This window comes from Neovison vison, chromosome 14, assembly GCF_020171115.1.
Source record: "Neovison vison isolate M4711 chromosome 14, ASM_NN_V1, whole genome shotgun sequence".
NCBI lineage: Eukaryota > Metazoa > Chordata > Mammalia > Carnivora > Mustelidae > Neogale > Neogale vison.
In genome coordinates this window covers 10,558,122-10,580,269 of record NC_058104.1, presented here as the reverse complement: position 1 = coordinate 10,580,269, position 22,148 = coordinate 10,558,122, and the positions used below count along the sequence as shown (strand labels likewise).

The 22,148-nt window shown below is 45.4% G+C and overlaps 1 protein-coding gene across 1 annotated transcript in view; it reads right to left on the bottom strand.

Moving 5' to 3' along the window:
- Nucleotides 1-22,148, bottom strand: part of YWHAG (tyrosine 3-monooxygenase/tryptophan 5-monooxygenase activation protein gamma) — a 29,552-nt gene that overhangs the window by 4,177 nt on the left and 3,227 nt on the right. The gene's annotated exons all lie outside the window — the stretch shown is intronic.

Here is a 22,148-nt window from a genome sequence, read left to right as displayed (position 1 = left end):
CTTTATCACCCCAACAATTAATCACCCAGAGAAAACTAAAGCAACGACACGCCAATGCTCTGCGCTTTTACATTTCCAAACAACTGCCTGTAACAAAAAAATTAAACTGAGTCCATCACGCCGCATTCCCTTATGTCCCCTCATGCCTGTCGCATCAGAGCCATATACCACGGTCTACCACGTAAAACAGAAACTTTTTACAAGGAGGACAGAGCTCTCGTTTTTCATTCCTAATCAGACAGGAGATTTTTATTTGTCTGGCTGTTGTGTCTACACTGGGGTACTACGTCAGTGGCTAAGCCACAACACCAAGAATCCCAGGCCATTCACTATTTCAGAAAGACTAGATACTTCTCTCGCCTGTCCTCTCCTACCTGTGGATCCAGTCACAGCATTGTCAAGTGCAACAAAAACGTCATACTTCTGCCCTTTGTTCTGCTCCCCCGGCCCGGGGGACTCATACAAGTGTCAAGAACCAAGTTAACAGCTAATCTTCACGTCCTCTATGGTTCTTCCCCATCTTTCCTTCCACACCGTTAAGACTGGCCACTCTCTTGAACCCTCACTGATCCGGGTGTGCACCAACCGCAGCATCTACGTTACATTTGTATTAATTACAGGTGTTGGAGGGGGGCAGGCGGGGAGACAGAATCCAAAACGAAATACCAAAATTATTTTGGGGGCACTGGGACACCAAGAGACTTTTCTACATATGAATCATTCACATTTAGTATGTATGGCACTTTCATAAACCGAGAGGTGCGGAAGGTTATGCTTAGCGCAACTGGTTGTGTAAATTAAATATTATCTCTCAAGAGATAATTAAATCAGAACACAAACCACATCATACTTATTAGTTTACTGCAAGCAAGTCATCCTTATTTTTTTTTTTTTAAGATTTTATTTATTTGACACAGAGAGAGAGAGAGAGAACACAAGTAGGTGGAGAGGCAGGCAGAGAGGAGGAAGCAGGCTTCCCGCTGAGCAGAGTCCTACCTGGGGATGGAACCCAGGACCCTGAGACCATGACTGGAGCCAAAGGCAGAGGCCTAACCCCCTGAGCCACCCAGACGCCCCAGCAATTCATTCTTTGAAAGAATTAATCAAGTTTGCTAATTCCCAAAATATCTAGCAAATGATATATACTCAAAAAAAATTTTTTTTAAGATTTTATTTATTTGACAGAGAGAGATCACAAGTAGACAGAGAGGCAGGCAGAGAGAGAGGGAGGGAAGCAGGCTCCCTTTGAGCAGAGAGCCTGATGCGGGACTCGATCCCAGGACCCTAAGATCATGACCTGAGCAGAAGGCAGCGGCTTAACCCACTGAGCCACCCAGGCGCCCCTCAAATATTTTTTAAGAGATTTTATTTATTTGAGAGAGAGAACAAAAGTTCCCAAGTGCGGGGAGGGGCAGAGGGCAAAGCAGCCGTCACACTGAGCAGGGAGCCCCGACATGGGGCTCAATTCCAGGACCCTGAGATCATGACCTGAGCCGAAGGCAGGGGCTTAACCCACTGAGCCACCCAGGCACCCCACAGATCACTCTGTCACTCCTGCTGCTTTCTGATGTGTACTCAGCTAGCTCAAAACACCCGTTTTCCCAGTCCCACCAATCCCACCGCACTAAGTGACCTTGAGGGCAAACGCTTCATCTCTAGGCCTCGATTTTCCTCTCTGTTAAACTTAAGATTTCTGCCTTTTCCATAAAGTTAGTGTAAAGAGTGCATTAGATAAACGATAAAGTGCTCTTGACCTAGTAAAGTGACAGAGACGTGAGCAATGACTTTGGAGAATACCTTGGATAATTTTCCATCTTAATTCTCAGCATAAGCAGCCTCTAAATTTCTTACATAACCATCTGCCAGCTTATATACCCCTGTATCAAGTATCTCGTCTCCGTTTCATCCTGTTTTCTAAGTTGAAATTTCCTTAGCTTACATCACTTCCTTTCCATAAACTTTAGTGTCATATAGCCTGAAAACACTCCCCCAACTGGCTTTCAAACAAGCTGAGGCCTTTGTAAGCCTCAGGCACATACCACAGGACTCCGGCCTATACTCAAGGCCAGCCGGAGCAGGTCTCCATTGCAAAGAGAAGCCAGAGTGCCTAAGGCCATTGAGTTCTAGCCTTTCCCCTAAATCATGCTGTCCTTATTTCCAGAGCCAGCGACTATTTAAAGCTCACATGACCTCACCAGTACCCTATACTGCTGGGTCTCCTCCTGCTGCAAAATGAAGTTAGGGCTGCAGAGCCCAAAGGCAGCACCGTGTGCTTCTGTAAAGTCTGCACAACTGCCTGAGACCAAGAGAAACGTGGAGATTAGGAAGTGGCAGTGTCACCTTTAGATCCAGTAAACTCAACCACATTTGGAACATACCCAGATGTTCTCTGCCACTGAAAAACTAAGTTAGAGGGAAAAACCTTTAACTCTTAAAGTCTGCTCAAAGTTTCTTGGGCGCCTGGGTGGCTCAGTGGGTTAAAGCCTCTGCCTTCGGCTCGGGTCATGATCCCAGAGTCCTGGGATCGAGCCCCACGTTGGGTTCTCTGCTCAGCAGGGAGTGTGCTTCCTCCTCTCTCTGCCTGACTCTCTGCCTACTTGTGATCTGTGTCTGTCAAATAAATAAATAAAATCTTTTATTTTAAAAAAAAAAAAAGTCCGCTCAAAGTTTCTCTAAAAACCTTGTATCTGAATTTCAAAAAAAATCCTTAAGATCTAAAGAACTTGTGTGACAATGAATCTGTGATTTTTACACTGAAATAGAGATCCTGGGCACCTGGGTGGCTCGATGGGTTGAAGCCTCTGCCTTTGGCTCAGGTCATGATCTCAGGGTCCTGGGATCGAGTTCTGCCCAGGGCTCTCTGCTCAGCGGGGAGCCTGCTTCCCCCCCTCTGTCTACTTGTGATCTCTGTCAAATAAATAAATAAAATCTTAAAAAAAAAAAAAAAGAAAAGAGAGATCCCAACCACACTAGTTTTAAAAGTTAAAAGATGGGGTGTCTGTGAGGTTCAGGTCATGATCTCCCCAAGTGCTGAGACGGAACCCCTTATCAGGCTTGCAGCTCTGTGGGGAATCTGCCTCTCCCCGTCCCCTGCTTGTGCTTTTCTCTTTCAAATGAATAAAATTTTTAAATATAGTCAAAAAATAACTTTTTAAAAGGAAAAAACTTATGTTCATAGTGTCCAAGAAAAGGTTTAACCAAGACAGAATGAGAATTCAATGTGGGAAGAGGAGAGATACGTATCATCTGGGAAGGGAGGTAATTATTTTTCCAAATAGTCACTGAATTATTTCTAAGTATGCAACACTTGTAAATATGTTTCCTAAAATACACTGTCACCGCTGTTGTAAAATGTAGAAAGTCTGTATCCTCTGGCATGTCACATGTTCCGCTTAAAAACAAAATTAAGGTTTCTCTCTTCTCGAGGACTAGGATACTACCCCACGTTCAGATTTCTTTTAGTGAGTTAAAGATAAACAGATGATTAAAAGGACCCCAAAAGTCTGTTATTCTCCGACAGAGTCAGACAGTTTACGATCTGGAACTCCCCAAATCCCCCGCTAAGGAATCAGATACTAATTAGCACCAACTGTTCGCCACGAAGAGTTGATGCAGAGACTTCAACGGAAGATTAGCAACCCCTTGAGAAACTTGGAAAGCTGTTTAGATGACTTTCTGACCCCAACATTTAGAGCACCCAGTCTTCTACGATTTCCTCAACTTATCAAGAAACTTAAATGGTAGTAAATGCAACTTCATTACGTTTAATCTTCTTAAATAAGAAAAAACTTGCATCGGGCTTAGTTTATTTAAAACCTATTTCTACCTTGCAAAAGCTTTTGCAGAAGCTACAAAATAAGGGGCGCCTGAGTGGCTCAGCTGGCTAAGCCTCTACCTATGGCTCAGGTCATGGGACCCAGCTCGGCTTCGGGCTCCCTACTCAGAGGTGAGCCTGCTTCCCCCTCTCCCTCTACCCCACACCACCCCCAGCCCTGTGCACACTCTCTCTGCTCTACTAAATAAAAAAAATCTTTGGGAGTTAGAGTGGTGAACATAAGACACACTGATTTAAGAAAGCTGAAAGTCTCTACAACAACTGGCTTCACATCCAAAAAATAAGACAGGGGGCGCCTGGTGACTCGGTTAAGTGGCTGCCTTCAGCTCAGGTCACGATCCCGGGGGTCGTGGGATACAGCCCTCTGTCGGGCTCCCTGCTTAACGGAGAGCCTGCTTCTTCCTCTTCCTCTGCCTACTTGTGCTCTCTCTGTCAAATAAATTAAAATATTTAATAAAAATAAGATAAAAGGGATTTTTAGGGCGGTGAAACTATTTTGCGTGACACTCTAATGTTGGATACCTGTCATTACACACTGGTCAAAATCCACAGAATGTATACCACAAGTGAACCCTCAAGTAAAAACCATGGACTGGCTGATAATGATGCGTCACTGAAGGTCTCAGGCCACTCACCGTAACAAACCACCGAGATGCTGATAGCGGGCGATCCTGTGCATGGGGAGGAGGCCTGTGGGCAGAGTGTACGGGAACTCTGTGCTTTCCATTCAATTTCACTGTGAACCTGAAACTACTCTTAAAAAGGGGGGGGCTAGCAGACACTAGGTAGAACATTTGGCCCCATCTTGCATTCTTTTGTGCCCCTAAGGTTTGGAGTATTTGGAGTACTAATCACCCAGAAGTGCTAAGAGGACATGAAAAAGATAAATGCAGTGATTGCTGTATTCGAACAAAAACAGAGAAAATAAGATAAGATGCAGGACGGGCACCAGTGTCCACGTAATGGACACGAGTACCTACACACTGCGCAGTGGACTAAACCACTGGAAATAAATGTGACACTGTCATGTCTCAATATACAGTTAATCATGTATTCTAGAAAGGACTACTAAGTAACTACAGAAATTTTCAATCATCTGAAGCTATGTCTTGCCTGAGTAAAATACCTTAAACTTGAATGATGGTCTGTGCAGAAGAATTAACACAACAGGCTTGAGAATGCGAACTTTAGAAAGGTCTGCTTGCAAAGTAGACCCTTGGCTGGCATCTGGAAACTTGAATTTTGGAAGGCTTCCCACCATTCCCAGATAAGAATGGTTCCCTGCCCCTCAACTGTTTGCGTAAACAATGTGGTTTATGGTAAACACCTGTTTTCCTTCCAGGAGTCTTGAATACTGGGATGTGCTGGGCAGACAGTACCTCTGTGACCAGCCCCAGCAAAACCCTCGGGCACTAAATCTCTTATGACACTCCCTGGCCGGCACCATTTCACACACACAGCCGCCTGCACCTGGTTTATTGCTATCTTTTTTCCTCTGCTGGTTTAGCTCTGTATCCTTTCACTGTAATAAATCACAGCCCTAAGCACAACTACACGCTTAGTCCTAGCACATCATCGACCATGGCTTGAGGTCGATGAGGTCGAGTCTTGAGGACCCCCAAAACATTCATTCTCAAAAAGTTGATATAACGTGTGCCATAAGGTCCGATGACAAGGAAAATTACAGAACAGCCGCTCAGGAGAGAACTCATCGGGCATCTGTTGAGAATCTAGCACGGGTCATCCACCACCACTCTCGGAGGACTGAGAACGTAGTGAGACAGCCTCAAGGTGCTGCTCCTTGAGAAGGAAACACAAACTTACTCACTTTATTCTCAGGGTAGTACTCTGTCTGCAAAGTTTAGAGGAAATTTTAATTAGAAAATGACACCATTGGGTACCTGGGTGGCTCAGTGGGTTAAGCCTCTGCCTTCGGCTCAGATCATGATCCCAGGGTCCTGGGATCAAGACCCACATCGGGCTCCCTGTTCAGCGGGGAGCCTGCTTCCTCCTCTCTCTCTGCCTGCCTCTCTGCCTACCTGTGATCTCCGTCAAATAAATAAATAAAATATTAAAAAAAAAAAAAAAAGAAAGAAAAAAAGAAAAGAAAATGACACCATGAGGGGCACCCGGTGGCTCAATCGGTTAAGCATCTGCCTTCAGCTCAGGCCGTGGTCCCAGGGTCCTAGAAATGAGGCCCACCAAGGGGCTTCCTGCTCAGCAGGGAGAATGCTTCTCCCTCTCCCCCTGCTTGTGCGCTCTCTCAATCTATCTTTTTTTTAAAAAGATTTTATTTATTCATTGCCAGAGAGAGCGAGTACAAGCAGGGCAGCAGCAGGCAGAGCGAGAGGGAGAAGCAGGCTCCCTGCCAGAGAGCCCGATGCGAACTCAATCCCAGGACCCTGGGATCACAACCGAGCTGAAGACAACCTCTTAACTGAGCCAACCAGGCATCCCTCAAATAAATAGTATCTGTAAAAAAAGAAAGGACAGGGGCGCCTGGGTGGCTCAGTGGGTTAAGCCGCTGCCTTCGGCTCAGGTCATGATCTCAGGGTCCTGGGATCGAGTCCCGCATCGGGCTCTCTGCTCAGCAGGGAGCCTGCTTCCTCCTCTCTCTCTGCCTGCCTCTCTGCCTGCTTGTGATCTCTCTCTGTCAAATAAATAAATAAAATCTTTAAAAAAAAAAAAAAAAAAAAAGAAAGGACAACATTAGATCCTGGGGTCCTGGGACAGAGCCCCATGTTGGGCTCCTTGTTCAGTGGGGAGTCCGCTTCTGCCCCCCAGCCCCTCTCCCCACTTCCCCAGCTTGTGCTCTCCACTCTCTCATGCTCGCTCGCTCTGTCAAATAAGTAAAATATTTTTTTTTAAAGCGCCACCACCACCCAGCAGCAACCACCCTAGATAAAAACTGTGCAGAAGGGAAACATTTCAGGAAGAAGAGCATCCTAGGAGTCCTGTAACTTCATATTCAACAGGGCCAAGTTCAAGGTCTCACATGACAGATGAGCTGGCGAAACACCCAGGCTCTCTGGATAGTCACGAAGCCCTGTATTTGTTCCACAACTTCTCTATGAGGTGGACATCACACTTACTCAGCGGCGGGATGCAGACAAACGAAAGGCGATTTCCCCCCAGTCACACCACGAACGCACAGAGACGGGACACAAACACGGGCCCTCCAGCTTCCAAGCCTGCGTTCTTTCTCCCATCCTGTGTTTCTGACAGTATAACCGTAACCAACAACACAACCTGGACCAACTGGTAATAGGAAGAGGAGTAAAAGGAATAGGCAGATAAGGAACAGGGAAACACAGCGGAGCACCCAGTCACATCCACTCTGGATGCTCGCTCGTCTCCCGTCAGACCGGCAATGACTCGCTGTGAAGGGGATGCCGCGCACCAACAGCACGCTCATCCGCGGTGCGGAACTGTAACTGGTACACCCTTTATGCAGCGCAATCTGGAAAGGACTAACAACATTACACATATTCAACAACCTTCTGACTCTGCGATCCCCACCCTTCCCCCGTTTTTTAAAGGAAGCTCTAAACCCACCGTGAGGCTTGAACTCACAACCCTAAGATCAAGAGTCACACACTGCTCAGACTGAGCCAGTCAGGCACCCCTTTGCAATTCCCTTTCTAGAAACTGATTAACAATATTACTGCTAACAGGGAAAGCCTGGAACCATCTAAATGGTCTTTAATAAGAAACTCACTGCTTGGGGGGGCCTGGGTGGCTCAGTGGGTTAAGCCTCTGCCTTCAGCTCAGGTCATGATCTCAAGGTCCTGGGATCGAGCCCCATTTCAGGCTCTCTGCTCAGCGGGGAGCCTGCTTCTCCCTCTCTCTCTCTCCCCCCCTGCTTGTGATCTCTGTTAAATAAATAAATAAAATCCTTAAAAAAAAAAAAAAAAAAAAGAAAAGAAAAGAAGGAAACTCATTAGGGGCGCCTGGGTGGTTAAGCATCTGCCTTCAGCTCAGGTCCTGATGCGAGGGTCCTGGGAAAGAGCCCCACATTGGGCTCCAGGCTGAGCTTCTCCCTCTCCTGCTCCCCCTGCTTGTGCGCTCTCTCTGTCAAATAAATAAATAAAAATCTTTTTTTAAATTATATTAAAAAAAGTAATTAAGATTACGCCACATCCATACTGTAGAATTCTTAGATAGCCATTCAAAAATTATCTGTGTCTTCTCAGTATTTCTAGAAAGGTCTGAAAACAGATTGGCTGGGAAGCAGTCAAGATTGAGAAGACTGATTTTTGACCTGTTACAGTACCAATTCAAACAAACCCACTCCGTAATTCACCCTGATAATTTTATCTACAATTAAAAGTTTAAAGCCAATTTTAAGAACCAAGTAAAAAAGAAAAGCCCAAAGGTAGTACTTTTTTTTGAAAGATTCTATTATTTTGACAGAGAGAGAGATCACAAGTAGGCAGAGAGACAGGCAGAGAGAGAGAGAGAAGCAGGCTCCCTGCTGAGCAGAGAGCCCAATGCGGGGCTCGATCCCAGGACCCTGGGATCATGACGGGAGCCGAAGGCAGAGGCGCCACCCACTGAGGCACCCAGGCAACCCCAAAGGCAGTAATTTTATATAAACAAGTTTACTGAAGTAAATAATTAACTCAAACCCACATCTGTTAAGAAAGAGAATGTGCTCACTACCTCACCCCAAGAATATCTTTTTTCACTTATTTTTGTTGTATAAAAATCTTTCACAGTATCTTTATACAGATCAGGGCCAGGATATAGAATATATACTAAAGATTTCAGTCCTGTTTTATTAAACCAATTACTAACTCCTATATCTTCTCAGTTGATTCCCTTCTACATAATCTTATGGTTCCCAAGCATCACTCTCTTTCCTGTAGTTATACTCCCTATACCTATAATTACATGTGACGCACACACATGGGCAATGTTACTAATATTGATCACAGGCACCTTTCTGTTTTGAATTAAACGGAATACTTCCAGCATTTCTTTCTTAAATACGGACTCTGGGTTGAAAAGACTTCTCCTAGGGGTGCCTGGGTGGCTCAGTGGGTTGGGCCTCTGCCTTTGGCTCAGGTCATGATCTTGGGGTCCTGGGATCAAGCCCCTGCATCAGGCTCTCTGCTCAGCGGGGAGCCTGCTTCTCCCTCTCTGCCAACTTGTGATCTCTGCCTGTCAAATAAATAAATAAAATCTTAAAAAAAAAAAAAAAAGACTTCTCTAGGGGCGCCTGGATAGCTCAGTCATCCAGCATCTGCCTTTGGCTTGGATCATGAGCCGGGGTCCTGGTGATCCAGCCCTGAGTTGGGCTCCCTGCTCAGCAGGGAGCCTGCTTCTCCCTCTACCCCCTGCCTGTGTGTGTGTGTGCGCTCTCCCTCCCTCCCTCTCTCTAATAAAGTAAAGTCTTTTAAAAAATAAAAGCTTGGGCACCTGGGTGGCTCAGTTGGTTAAGCGACTGCCTTCAGCTCAGGTCATGATCCTGGAGTCCCAGGATCGTAGTCCTGCATCAGGCTCCCTGCTCAGCAGGGAGTCTGCTTCTCCCTTTGACCCTTCCCCCTCTCATGTTCTCTCTCTCAAATAAATACAATCTTTAAAAAAAAAAAAAAACAAAAAAACCGTTCTCTATCATGCTAAGAAAGAATCCGTCCATTCGATATTTTTCTAAGCCACGTTTGTCACATCAGAAACAGGTCCTTTACCAAATTTTAATTCCTCTTTTGACCTTCCAAATAACCCTTTATGATCTAGAACTGTTATTACCATTTTAAAGTTGAGAAAATTAAGGTTCAGAGCCAAAGGATGGAACCCAAATCTAATGGCTCAAAATCCTCTATGCCTTCCATTACAGAACTAGTTCTCAACCAAGGAGAGGAAGCTTTTCCTAAAATATCCCCGGGGCCGCCTGGGGGGCTCAGTTGCTTAAAGCGTCCATTTTTTTTTTCTTTTAAAGATTTTATTTATTTATTTGGCAGACAGAGATCACAAGTAGGCAGAGAGGTGGGCAGGGGCGGCGGGGGGTGGGAGCAGGTTCCCTGTTGAGCAAAGAGCCAGATGTGGGGATGTGGGGCTCAATCCCAGGACCCTGAGATCATGACCTGAGCTGAAAGCAGAGGCTTAACCTACTGAGCCACCCAGGCGCCCTGCATCCAACTCTTGATTTCAGCTGTGGTCCGGATCTCTTCCAGGTCACGGGACTGAGGCCCAAGCTGGGCTCGGCTCTCAGCACAGTGTCTGCTTGGGATTCTCTCTCCGTCTCCCCCAGCTTACACACATGTGTGCACACGTGTCTCTTTTTCTCCAAATACATGAATAAAATCTTTAAAAATAAATTAACTGAAATAAATTAAATACCCCACACACAGCCCTACGCCTTCAAGATTCAGGACCGTGTGGAATCCATGCTTATCTGTTTCTGCGAGGTGAGATGGCGGCACAGGGGCGCCTGGGGGGCTCAGTCGGTTAAGTGCCCGCCTTCAGCTCAGGTCAGGCGTGATCTTAGGGTCCTGGGATGGAGCCCAGCATGGGACCCCTGCTCAGTGGGGAAGACTCCCCACTTCTCCCTCTCCTTTCTACTTTTTCTTTCTCTCAAAAAAAATAATAATAAATTTAAATTTTTTTTCAAACTAAAAAATTAAAAATTAAAAAAAAAAAAATTAAAAAGCACAGCAGCGCTGTGTTCCTCAAAATGGCGAGTTACCACATGACTCAGCAATTCCACCCCGAAGGTGAATATATACGGGAGAAAGAAATGAAAACACAACGTCCACACACAAACCTGTACACAAACGTTCTTAGCAGCATTAGTCCAAACAGCCAAAAGAGGAAACAACCCAAATGTCAACTGGTAAGCAGACTAAATTCGATGCCGTATTATCCAAACAAGGGAGCATTACTCACACACAAAAAGGAATGGAGCAGGACACAGGCTACAACATGGATGGCAGCGAAAAGGCTCTGCCTGTCACAAGGGACCACATACTCAAGGATTCCGGGGACGGGAAATGTCCCGAGTATCTACAGAAACACACAACAAAACTGGAGGCTGCTTAGGGCTGGGGGCTCCGAGGGTAGGGGAGTAGGCAGTGCCTCCCCATGGGTAAAGGGTTTGTTTTTGGGGAATGACGGTATTTATTCTAGGATTCAGATACTGCCAGTTAACACAACCCTGAAACGCTAAAAACCACTGAGCTGTCCACTTTTAATGCGTGACCCGTATGGCATGTGGACTGTATCTCAGTAAACCTGTAAAAAATAGAACTGCTGCCCTACACCGTAATCTGTACAGCAACCTCTCACACACCGGCAGTTACCCATGAACTTGTGTGTGGTCGCGGAATTCTGAATTCCAAGTTCTTCACACTTCACAGTACGTGGGCTTAAACAAAGAAAAAGTCACTGTCACGGAGCACAAACCTCTAATAATTAATTCTCCTCTTGTGATTTCAAATAAACTCCTGTGTCATCTTGACGGATGTTAACAGTTCTCATCCCCTCCCCCGAAATGAGAGGGAGAGTACTGCTCAGGTACTCTTTTTTTTTTTTTTTTTAAAGATTTTATTCATTTATTTGACAGAGAGAGACCACAGCAGGCAGAGAGGCAGGCAGAGAGAGAGGAAGGGAAGCAGGCCCCTGCTGAGCAGAGAGCCCGATGCGGGACTCGATCCCAGGACCCTGAGATCATGACCTGAGCCGAAGGCAGCGGCTCAACCCACTGAGCCACCCAGGCGCCCCTGCTCAGGTACTCTTAAGCAAACTTCAAAAGGGGTAAGAAATATACGTTTCCTACCGCAGGTATCTGTTGTGATAAAGCGTCCAATCCTGCCACTATGCGCGGGAGGTGGCGACAAGGAGAGAAACATACTGACATTACACAGGTCACTTCCCCAAGTACCGACAACCCACAGGAACACCAAACCAGAGCAACTTCTCCTCTTTACAGACCCTGAGTGAAGGTCTGTGTGCCCTTGACCTGCACATCTTCTGCGGGCACTCAGCCTAAATCTACCATTAGATACTAACTTCAAGGTAAAACCAAGTTTAGCTTCCTACAACTGCCTTGTGCCAGCCTTAAGAATCTTCTCTCTCGTGCGCCTGGATGGCTCAGTAGGTTAAGCCCCTGCCTTCGGCTCAGGTCATGATCCCAGGATCCAGGGATAGAGCCCCGCATCGGGCTCTCTGCTCAGCAGGGAGACTGCGTCCCTGCCTACTTGTGATCTCTGTCTGTCCAATAAATAAAATAAAATAAAATAATTTTTAAAAACCCAGCTCTACAGAAATTATTTACTGAGCAAAGGCCAGGGATACACCAGAACACCCTGCACTGTAACAGACAGTCCCCTACAAAAGTGAAGAACAACATGGTCCAAATACCAACGGGACCAAGGTAGGAAAAACCTTATGCCAAGTTATTGGTACTGGGTCATTATACCCCCCCACTCCTCCTCATACTACACTTCCATGCTATCATGCTTTTCCAGCCTCCTCAACACACTTCCAGAACCCATAAGGAAAAACTCTCTGTATATCCTTCAAGTCCTAATTCAAATACTACATATACTTCCTTCCTGAAGCTTCTGGAAAATTCTCCGGCAGCTCTCATCACTGCGCTCACTGGGTATTAGTAACTTTTACCTTGCATCTTTTATACTGTTTACTTCTCTTCTTAAAAAAATATTTTTTAAAATTTTATTTATTTGACAGAGAGAGAAATCACAAGTAGGCAGAAGCAGGCAGAGAGACAGGCAGATGGAGAGGGAGAAGTAGGCTCCGTGCTGAGCAGAGAGCCCGATGCGGGGCCCGATCCCAGGACCCTGGGATCATGACCTGAGCCGAAGGCAGAGGCTTAACCCACTGAGCCACTCAGGCACCCCGATACTGCTTACTTCTAATGCCCTGTACCGCTGACTGTATACCCCTCCTTTCCGCAGAAAGACTGAAGTCCTCAGGGCAGGTACCACACTGCACTCACCAATGAATCACCCTGGTTCCAAACAGTCACTTTTGAATATTTAGGTGACATGAATCTGCCCACAATGTACCAAGCCCAGCTTGTTTGCATAAGCGGCACTAAAATTATTAGTGGAGGAATTCCTCCCAGCCCTGTATATAGATCTCTGTCCTCTGCAATTTGATTTTGTAGCTCTTCCCATGAAGAAACGGAATCTAGCTCTCTACCCCATCAGCAGCACTCGGTTATGTGACTTCCTTTAGCCAGTGGAATGGCAGCAAGTATCAGGCAAGCGGAGGCCTGACAAGTGCCTGTGAATCAGGAAGGGCTTGCTGCTGGGAACCGTCCATGGCCACGGTGGTGTCAATGAGCCACATTGAGCCTGGCCAACCAACAGGACTGTTTAAGAAATAAATCTTTCTTTTGGGTAATCTGACATAAAAAAGTAAACTTATATGCTCGTTTTAATACTATTATCTTGCAGTGTTAAATTCTGCTTAAATTAACTTCTGAAAATCAATCAGCCTCAATTCACACGGAGATCTCAATTAACGCCCTATGCCTCTCCCCCCACAAGTGCTCCTGCTGTTAGGCGCCATCTACACCAAATGTAATCACGAAAAACTGAACCTGGGGTCCAAAGGCCAAGGGTTTAGGCAAAACATAAGGCCACTTCAGTAGCCTAGATTCCAGCCGTGGTTCTGGTCTGATCCCACTTTCTAACAATTAGATTTGTCAGAATTTTGCAGCTTACTGTTTAATCCCACATACCAGGAAAACACCCAATCAAAGTCTTGAAAAAATTCAGATATACTAATTCTAGCACTCCCATGGCTAGTAGTCACATAACCTTATTCTAACAAGCAATTAAATCAAAATTAGCTAAAAATCAAACAGTTTCTTAGGGAGCATGGGTGATTCAGTCAGTTAGGCATCTGCCTATGGCTAAGGTCATGGTTCTAAGGTCCTGGGACTGAGCCCTGTGCTGGGCTCCCTACTCCGTGGGGAGCCTGTTTCTCTCTCTTCCCCCTGCTCAAGTGCTCTCAAAACAAATAAATAAATAAAATAAACAGCTTCTCATACAAACCCATACTGACTCCCCTTCACAATAATTTCCTTTCAGGCCTTTTTTTGGGGGGGGGGGCTTCCACAACTTCCCCTGGAATCAATGCCCTGTTCACGTTCATTAGGTCTGTTCACCTATGTCAAGATCTGTGAGCAGATCTCTGGTTCTACTTCCATTATCCAAGACTATTCCTCCAAATTAATTTAAAAAACCAATAGTTCAGTTCTCTCACCAAATTTGACAACCCCCAACCCCACACACTGACCTCCTTGTTCAAAATCACTCGCCTTGGGGTGCCTGGATGGCTCAGTGGGTTAAAGCCTCTGCCTTCGGCTTGAGTCATGATCCCAGGGTCCAGGGATTGAGCCCCGCATCCGGCTCTCCCCTCTCTCTGTGCCTGCCTCTCTGCCTACTTGTGACTTCTGTCTGTCAAACAAATAAAATCTTAAAGAAAAATAATAATAATCACTCACCTTTAATATAAAACTCTTGGGGCGCCTGGGCGGCTCAGTGGGTTAAAAAGCCTTTGCCTTCAGCTCAGGTCATGATCCCAGAGTCCTGGGATGGAGTCCCGCATTGGGTGCTCTGCTCAGCAGGGAGCCTGCTTCTCCCCCCCACCCGCCTGCTTGTGATCTCCATCAAATAAAGAAATAAAATCTTAAAAAAATAAATAAAATAAAATAAAACTCTTACAACCTCCTCCATCCAGTACCAGTCCTCACTCCTACCTACTAGCTCGTGCTCCTGAACCCCCTCCTTTCTCTCTTTCCTTCCAGGCTTTTTCTTTCTTCAAAGATTCAGCAATCCAGTTCTTGTCGTGTGAATATAAACTTTCCGACTGAGGGGAGAGGAGACAGGGAGGAAGGGAGAGACACACCGACCCAAGACTAGTCCCAGCACATTAAGGTTTTTCTAAGCTCAGCGGAGCCCTTTGTACTTACTGCCTCGAAAGCCTCGCTTCCTCGGGCCTCTTCACAGGAGAGTAACCACGAGGGAAGCTGAGCCTTTTCTCAGCAAACAACTGGCGCTATGGTTGCCTCCTCCCTGTGTGCCAGCCCGTTTCTCCCCCCACACCACATGCCCAGCAGCCACTCTCCAGGGCTCTTCCCCCCTCCTCTCCTGCTCTTTCCCATTCACGTATCACCCAAGTTCAGGATGAAAATGAGTTAAGTGGGGCCTCTTCATCTCATTCATTTCCCGCACAATCAAGCTCCTGAAAATGAAGTCTACACTTCTCAGCACTTCCTCACCCTTCATCCCCCCTCTTACCCCACCACCCCTGCACCCACTCAAAAAAGCCATCGACTGTTCCTTCCTATTTCCAGTCCCCAGCCAACGCTTCCCTGTATCTTCAACTTAAATCTCTATTCCTAAAAGAACCCAACACTGCCGACCACTCCTCATTTCGGACCCCTTCTCTCCTGGCTTCCTGCCTTCATCACTACCAACTCTGACTCCAACTCTCCACTCTCCCTAGGTGACCTTACTAAGCCTGGTTTTAACCATGATGGACAGTGACCCCCACTAGAATGTCCATTCCATGAAGGCCATGAAGTAGGCCATGTATTCCCCAGCTCTAGGACCAGAGCCCAGTCGTTAACTGGTCCTATAAAAATGTTTATTCGATGAACGAATTCTACTGCCTGTGCAGGGCACTGTTCTAAGGGCTTTGCGTGTGGTAACATGTGGCTGCCTCCATTTACGTGGCCCCCCAAACTCAGCTCGACCGCGATGGAATTCACCTCATCCATCACTTTTCCTCCCGCCTTTCTCCTTCAGTCTCCAGCCATCAAATTCTCTCTCCGGCCTGCCCTCACTGTCCAAGTCCAGGCGCTCATCCCTTCAGACTCCACCCCCGTAACACGCTCATCAGTCTCCTTCCCTTTGCCTCACTGTCCCTTTCAATTTCCACATCTTTTCAGACCAAAAATCGGATTATGATCCTCTTCTGCCCACAGTCCTTCCAGGACTTTCCACAGCTTAAGAAGAACTCAGACTTCATGAGGCCCTTTGTGAACTGGCCCCTGCTCCCCTCTGTGGACTCATGAGCAGCCCCTCAAATCCACACTCCTGCGCACTCTGCTCCCAGACGCTATGTAACTACACGTCTGCCCCGAGACCCCTTCCTCCATGCTCTCCCCCTTCCTCCTATCCCCCAAGACCCTACACTTCAAATATCCGCTGAAATCAGTGTGACTTCCATGTCCTGTCGCTCTGTTCACATCTGTTTGAAATTTACATTATTTTCCTTTCCTCCATAAATGGATCCCCTTCCAAAAATCTCAAGTTTCCCTACAGGACCTTCAAAAGGCAAAAGAAAATGGATAAAAAGGCAACTTACCCACCTGAATTACTGTAACATCATTAAATTGGTCAGCTCCATAGCTGTGAGTATGGATGCAAAGCCAGGCTGTCTGGGGACAGACAGCTAGGATATAGGCCTACTACCTACCCACCACCCACCCACCCGAACACCCAGCAGTATACAGACCTGGAGGCAAAAATATTTTTTAAAAAGAATGTCTGGCAAGCAACAAAGCCAAACAGAAGCAAAGTTGTTTACTCACATCGTCCTCAACAAATCAACTTGGGTTTTAGCTCTTCTTTCAGGTTAGGGATAAAAGCCAGAATTGATGGAAGAATACTCCTTTCCAAAAACAAACAAAAAATAAGGCAGTAGAAGAAGAATCCCAGGCCTGTAAAGATTCAACTATTTCATATCATCCATCCTCTGGCCCCCCAGGACCTACGCAGGCTTTCATCCCCCTCAGGAGAAAAGGCTGATGGCAGGCAGCACTTGCTAACAACTCTATAGAGAAGCACCTCTTTTACGGGAAAAAGTGGAAATCATCTGCCATCTGGAGTAAACACTAGAAGCAAGAAACTCTACTTGACGTGGCCAAATTTGAATGTAGAGAGATCTTGTTGGTACATTGAGCATTTATGGCGAATAAGGGGTAATTTTAGGTCGGTAAGAAGCCATCTTCCAGGACGGTAAATCCCAAGGGGGCCGACCAGGAGGAAGGTACATCGATACAAGACTGACTGCTATGCTGACAAGTGGTGAAGCTGGTTGTAGGACTTCTACTACTCACCTCTACAAGTGTTTGAAGATTTCCATATTAAGTGTTTTCTTTTTATTTTTTGAAAGTTTGTTTATTTAAGTCACCTCAATACCCAATGTGGGCTTTGCACTCACGACCCAGAGATCAAGATAGTACACTCTTGGGATTGAGTCAGCCAGGCGCTCCCCCATGGGTTTTTTTTTAAGATTTTATTTATTTGACACAGAGAGAGAAATCACATGTAGGCTGAGAGGCAGGAAGAGAGGGGGAAGTAGGCTCCCCAAAGCCCAATGGTGGGATCCCATGCAAAGGCTTAAACAGCAGAGCCACCCAGGGGGCCCAACCCCGTGTTTTCTTTTTAAATGCAATCATTCCAACCACAAGAAAGTAACAAAAGGGAGATTTCCTGCCAACAGTCAAGCACTCCCCAACTCCATTTTATTTTTCCTCATGATAGTAAAAGCGCAATACGGTATCTTTAAATTTTAAACCATGTGTATGTAATGCCTACTCAATTACATTTTTCACTACTTTTAAGAAAACTCATTACCTACCGATGATTTTAAAAAACCTTAAAAATTATCCTTGGCCAGCCTTTCAGCAATTCCCCTTTTGGGTCCATATATAAATTATGCTGGAAGCTTTAGCCACAAAGGTATTCATGGCAATATTACTTACCAACTGGGGAAGACTATAAATGTTAAAGAAAAACACAATTATGACACATCCACGAAATTATTTGGCCACTGAACATTACTAGTTAACAGGGAAAAAAAGATCCTCGAAATAATGTCAAGGGAGAAGGCAAGGTACAAAATCAAGTCTAAAGCCTACAGGAAAAGACATGATGGAAATTTCCCTGCATGGGGAATTGTTACGGTGGTACCTGTAATTTTCTCCCCAAATTTCCTAACATCCTAAAGGCCAGACATTTTTGTCACCAGTAATCCGTCCCATTGATGACAGCCTTCCAAAAAATCAGAATCCCTTAGCAAATAACAGCATCTACAGCGTCTGGGTGACTCAGTGAGTTAAGCCTCTGCCTTCAGCCCAGGTCATGATCTCAGGGTTCTGGGATCAAGCCCCACTTTGGGCTCTCTCCTCCTCCGGGAGCCTGCTTCCCCCTCTTTCTCTGCCTGCCTCTCTGCCTATTTGTGATCTGTCAAATAAATACATAAAATCTTAAAAAAAAAAAAAGTAAAATAACAGCATCTTGAAATTCAAAATATTCCTGAATATTCCTTCTCAAAACAAAACAAACAAACAAAATCAGGGGTGCCTTGCTGGCTCAGTCAGTAGAGCATGGACTCTTGATCTCAGTGTTAAGTTAGAGCCCCACACTGGGGGTAGAGATAACTTAAAAATAAAATCTTTAGGGGGCACCAGGGTGGCTTAGTCCTTAAGCATCTTCCTTCAGCTCAGGTCATGATCCCTGGGTCCTGGGACTGAGCCCCACATCGTGCTCCCTGCTCAGCAGGAAGCCTGCTTCTCCCTCACACACTCCCCCTGCTTGTGTTCCCTCTCTCACTGTCTCTCTCTAATAAATACATAAAATCTTTAAAAAAAAAATTTTTTTAAAGATTTTATTTATTTATTTGACAGAGAGAAATCACAAGTAGGCAGAGAGGCAGGCAGAGAGAGGAGGAAGCAGGCTCAGGTCATGATCTCGGGGTCCTGGGATGGAGCCCCGCATTGGGCTCTCTGCTCAGCAGAGAGCCTGCTTCCCCCTCTCTCTGCCTGCCTCTCTGCCTGCTTGTGATCTCTGTCAAATAAATAAAATCTTAAAAAAAAAAAAAAAAAAATCACTAGCTATAGGTCATATGTGAGGAGTGGAGTAACATTTGAAAATAGCATCCATCTATCAGGCAGGCCCCCCCGTAAGGCTGTGCTGACAGAAGGACAGAGTATGTGCACCCCTACCCCACGCCTGGCCACCAGGGCAGAGGCCGATTCGTCCCCTTTCTCATGTTAGACTGCTACAAAAAGAGCACTGTGCTGGTCTGAACGGTACTGAATCGAAACAATTCAGTGGGTGGGTGGGGGGGGACAACTTAAGCTTATTTCCACATCCTTGAGCTACTTGGCACCAGAGACCACTGTTGCCTAGATCCGGGTAATTTAAATATGGTAGGCTCAAGTGTTGTATTAAGATTCCTTTCAGAAAGCCCCCAAAATTGAAAACGACCCATCTCCTCAAAACAAACCTGCATCTTTAAAAGCCTTCCTCCTCACCTCTTACCCTTCTCTCTGCCGCAGCAGCTGCTCTGCACACTGGGCTGTGAGGGGGGGGGGGGGCTAAGGGATTCCTCTTGAGCTCCTGTCATTACTTGTGCAGCTGCCCACTGCTGTCACTGTCCTATCCCCAGCTCTGACACCCCTGCTCTAGTAACAGAATTAAGAGGAGAGAGCTGACCTTACACCTCAGTCCTACTCAGTACGGCTTCCGATCTTATCCAAAAATAAGACCTTGCTCCAAAGATTAAGAGGATGAGATCGAGGAGTTTACCTGGAAATTTACTTTCTAAATCTTGTGTTAAAAAAAAAAAAATGTACAGAGGCACCTGGGTGGCTCAGTGGGTTAAAGCCTCTGCTTTCAGCTCAGGTCATGATCCCAGAGTCCTGGGATCGAGCCCCACATCAGGCTCTCTGCTCTTAAGGGAGCCTGCCTCCCCCTCTCTCTATGCCTACTTGTGATCTCTTGTCAAATAAACAAATAAAAATCTTAAAAAAAAAAAAGTACGTATGTGAGAACACACTCATTCCCATTTACCTATTCACAACCCAACTAAGGCTACGCAGTACACTGAACAGTACTGAACTTGAGTAAAGAAAAAACCCCTGTGGGACACGCCCTTATAGGTGAAAAACTGATGCCAATTTGGCTTAGACTTCACTAGCGCTTTAGAAGGGAAGGGAAAAAAGACCCATGCAAAGTCTTTAAGATTTCACTTTTTTTGTTGCTGCAAAATCATGGGACCAAACCAATTCTTTAACCATTTACCTTAAAACTGAAGCTCTCTTGGGAACATCTACTGATCACGTTTCATGTTAGTGTTTTTTTAACTCTAATTAATAAATGAGTAAAATCAAAATTCAAGTATCTCTACCAAGTGCCAATTTAAAGTAAGATGATACGGTGGTAGTGAACCCAAATCTGATTTGATACCTGGAATAGAATTTGGAGAAAACGATAGGGAAATGATTATGAAAGGAAAGAATGTTAAGGCAGTAGATACTGGAAGCCTTTTCAACCTACAGAAACAAGTAGAACTGCCCAGGAGTCTTAAATATCTGCTCAAGCACTAAGAAATACAACTCAGAAAATAAGACAAAAGAGGGGCAACTGGCTGGCTCAGATGATAGGGCATAGACTCTTGATCCTGGAATCCTGAGGTCAAGCCCCACATCGGGCAGAGTTTACTTAAGCAAAAAAGACAAAAGACAATGACCTAATCTATATGTGATTTTTCCCCCCTTTGACCATTAAACCTGTAAAATGGTCTGTGCTTTTCTTCCACATCCCATGGAATCGGACAGCAATACAGGAATAATCAGATGCCCCGCCAGATAAAAGGGTGAAGGCTAGTGATAATGGGAGAGATCTTGGCAGCCTCAGAAGCCCCCAAACGATGGACAGAACATCATACACATGGGATTCCCATCACTTTAGCATCCGTGTTTTAGTAACTCACCCTCTCTGTGCTGTACAGTGTTCATTAGGGGGCCGCTGCCACACAGCAGTGAAGCATTTATAACGAAGTCAGCATTGGGGTGGAAAATGAGTCACGGTAAGAACCCAACAACATTTCCATAATCTCCCAATAGTTAATAGTTTGTTCTGATTTCAGATAAATTGTTCTTATTCATCTGGGGGAACATCAAATGGTTTTAAATCTCTGTAACTTCTTAAATGGAATATAAGCCTAGCTAAAATAGTCTCTTTTTTCAATTTATGCTGAAAAGGTTCAAATGTCAAAGAACAAAGACAAAAGGGTGCCAATTACCATTGGCTGAGAGCTGCTGTGGTTACTTCATTATTGACACATTCCTGAATCAGTAATGGTTTGAAATCCAGCCAGCTACAGCTAAACCATCATCCCTTTTTAGAAATCCCATTTTCTCATTTTCTTCAACTAGAGATGACGGTTGCACAACATTGTGAACGTGCTAAATGTTACCAAATTGTACACTAGGAGAATGGTTAGTTTTATTACGTGACTTTTACCTCAGTAAAAACAACATAATTTTCTCTACTTTTTGACAATTTAGAGTTTGGCTTAATAAATAAATACGGCTTCCCAAAAGTACTAGGGGATGAAATTCTCCCCATGGTCTGCTATTAATCCAAAGCTCTGTAATAAGGATATACATTGGGGCGCCTGGGTGGCTCAGTGGGTTAAAGCCTCCCGCCTCAGGCACAGGTCATGATCTCAGGGTCCTGGGATTGAGCCCCTCAGAGCCTGCTCTCCGCCCCCCCACCCATGCCTGCCTCTCTGCCTACTTGTGATCTCTGTCAAATAAAAAAATAAGGATCTACATTTAGCAACACCTTTTATCTTGATGTAATTCAAAAGATACATAGGAAGCTTTTTAAAAATAATTACAAAAAGCATTTAATGTCATTTCAGTTATTGCAAAGAATACTGCATAAAAGCCAACTGTTATCTTGTATTCTTTTCAAAGAGAACAATTGAGACCACATGACTTAGAATAATGGCTGGCAGGACTCCACCTCTAAGTCCGCAGAGGTGTCCTTACTCCATTAGTGATAATGGCTATTGATCTAGTCTCCTGGAAGAGCCAGTAGGAAAAAGAAAGTATTTAAGATAGCAAGAATTTCTTTTAAAAAGATTTTATTTATTTATTTGACAGAGATCACAAGTAGGCAGAGAGGCAGGCAGAGAGAGAGGAGGAAGCGGACTCCCAGCCGAGCAGAGGGCCCAACTCGGGGCTCGATCCCAGGGTCCTGGGATCATGACCTGAGCCGAAGGCAGAGGCTTTAACCCACTTGAGCCACCCAGGCGCCCCAAGATAGCAAGAATTTTCAACTATACTGATTCCAAGAAGACTTTTTTATATAATTAAGAGAGCCTTCTGCAACCAGTGCCCCCCAATCCAGTCACTTTAAAGATGAGTAGCCCAGAACCTTTTCTCCCTCCTGAGGCAAGTACCAGTAGCCTACTTAGCTTATTAACTTCTGGAGAGGCTATTAGAATCCAAAGGACAACGCAAGAAACATCCAGG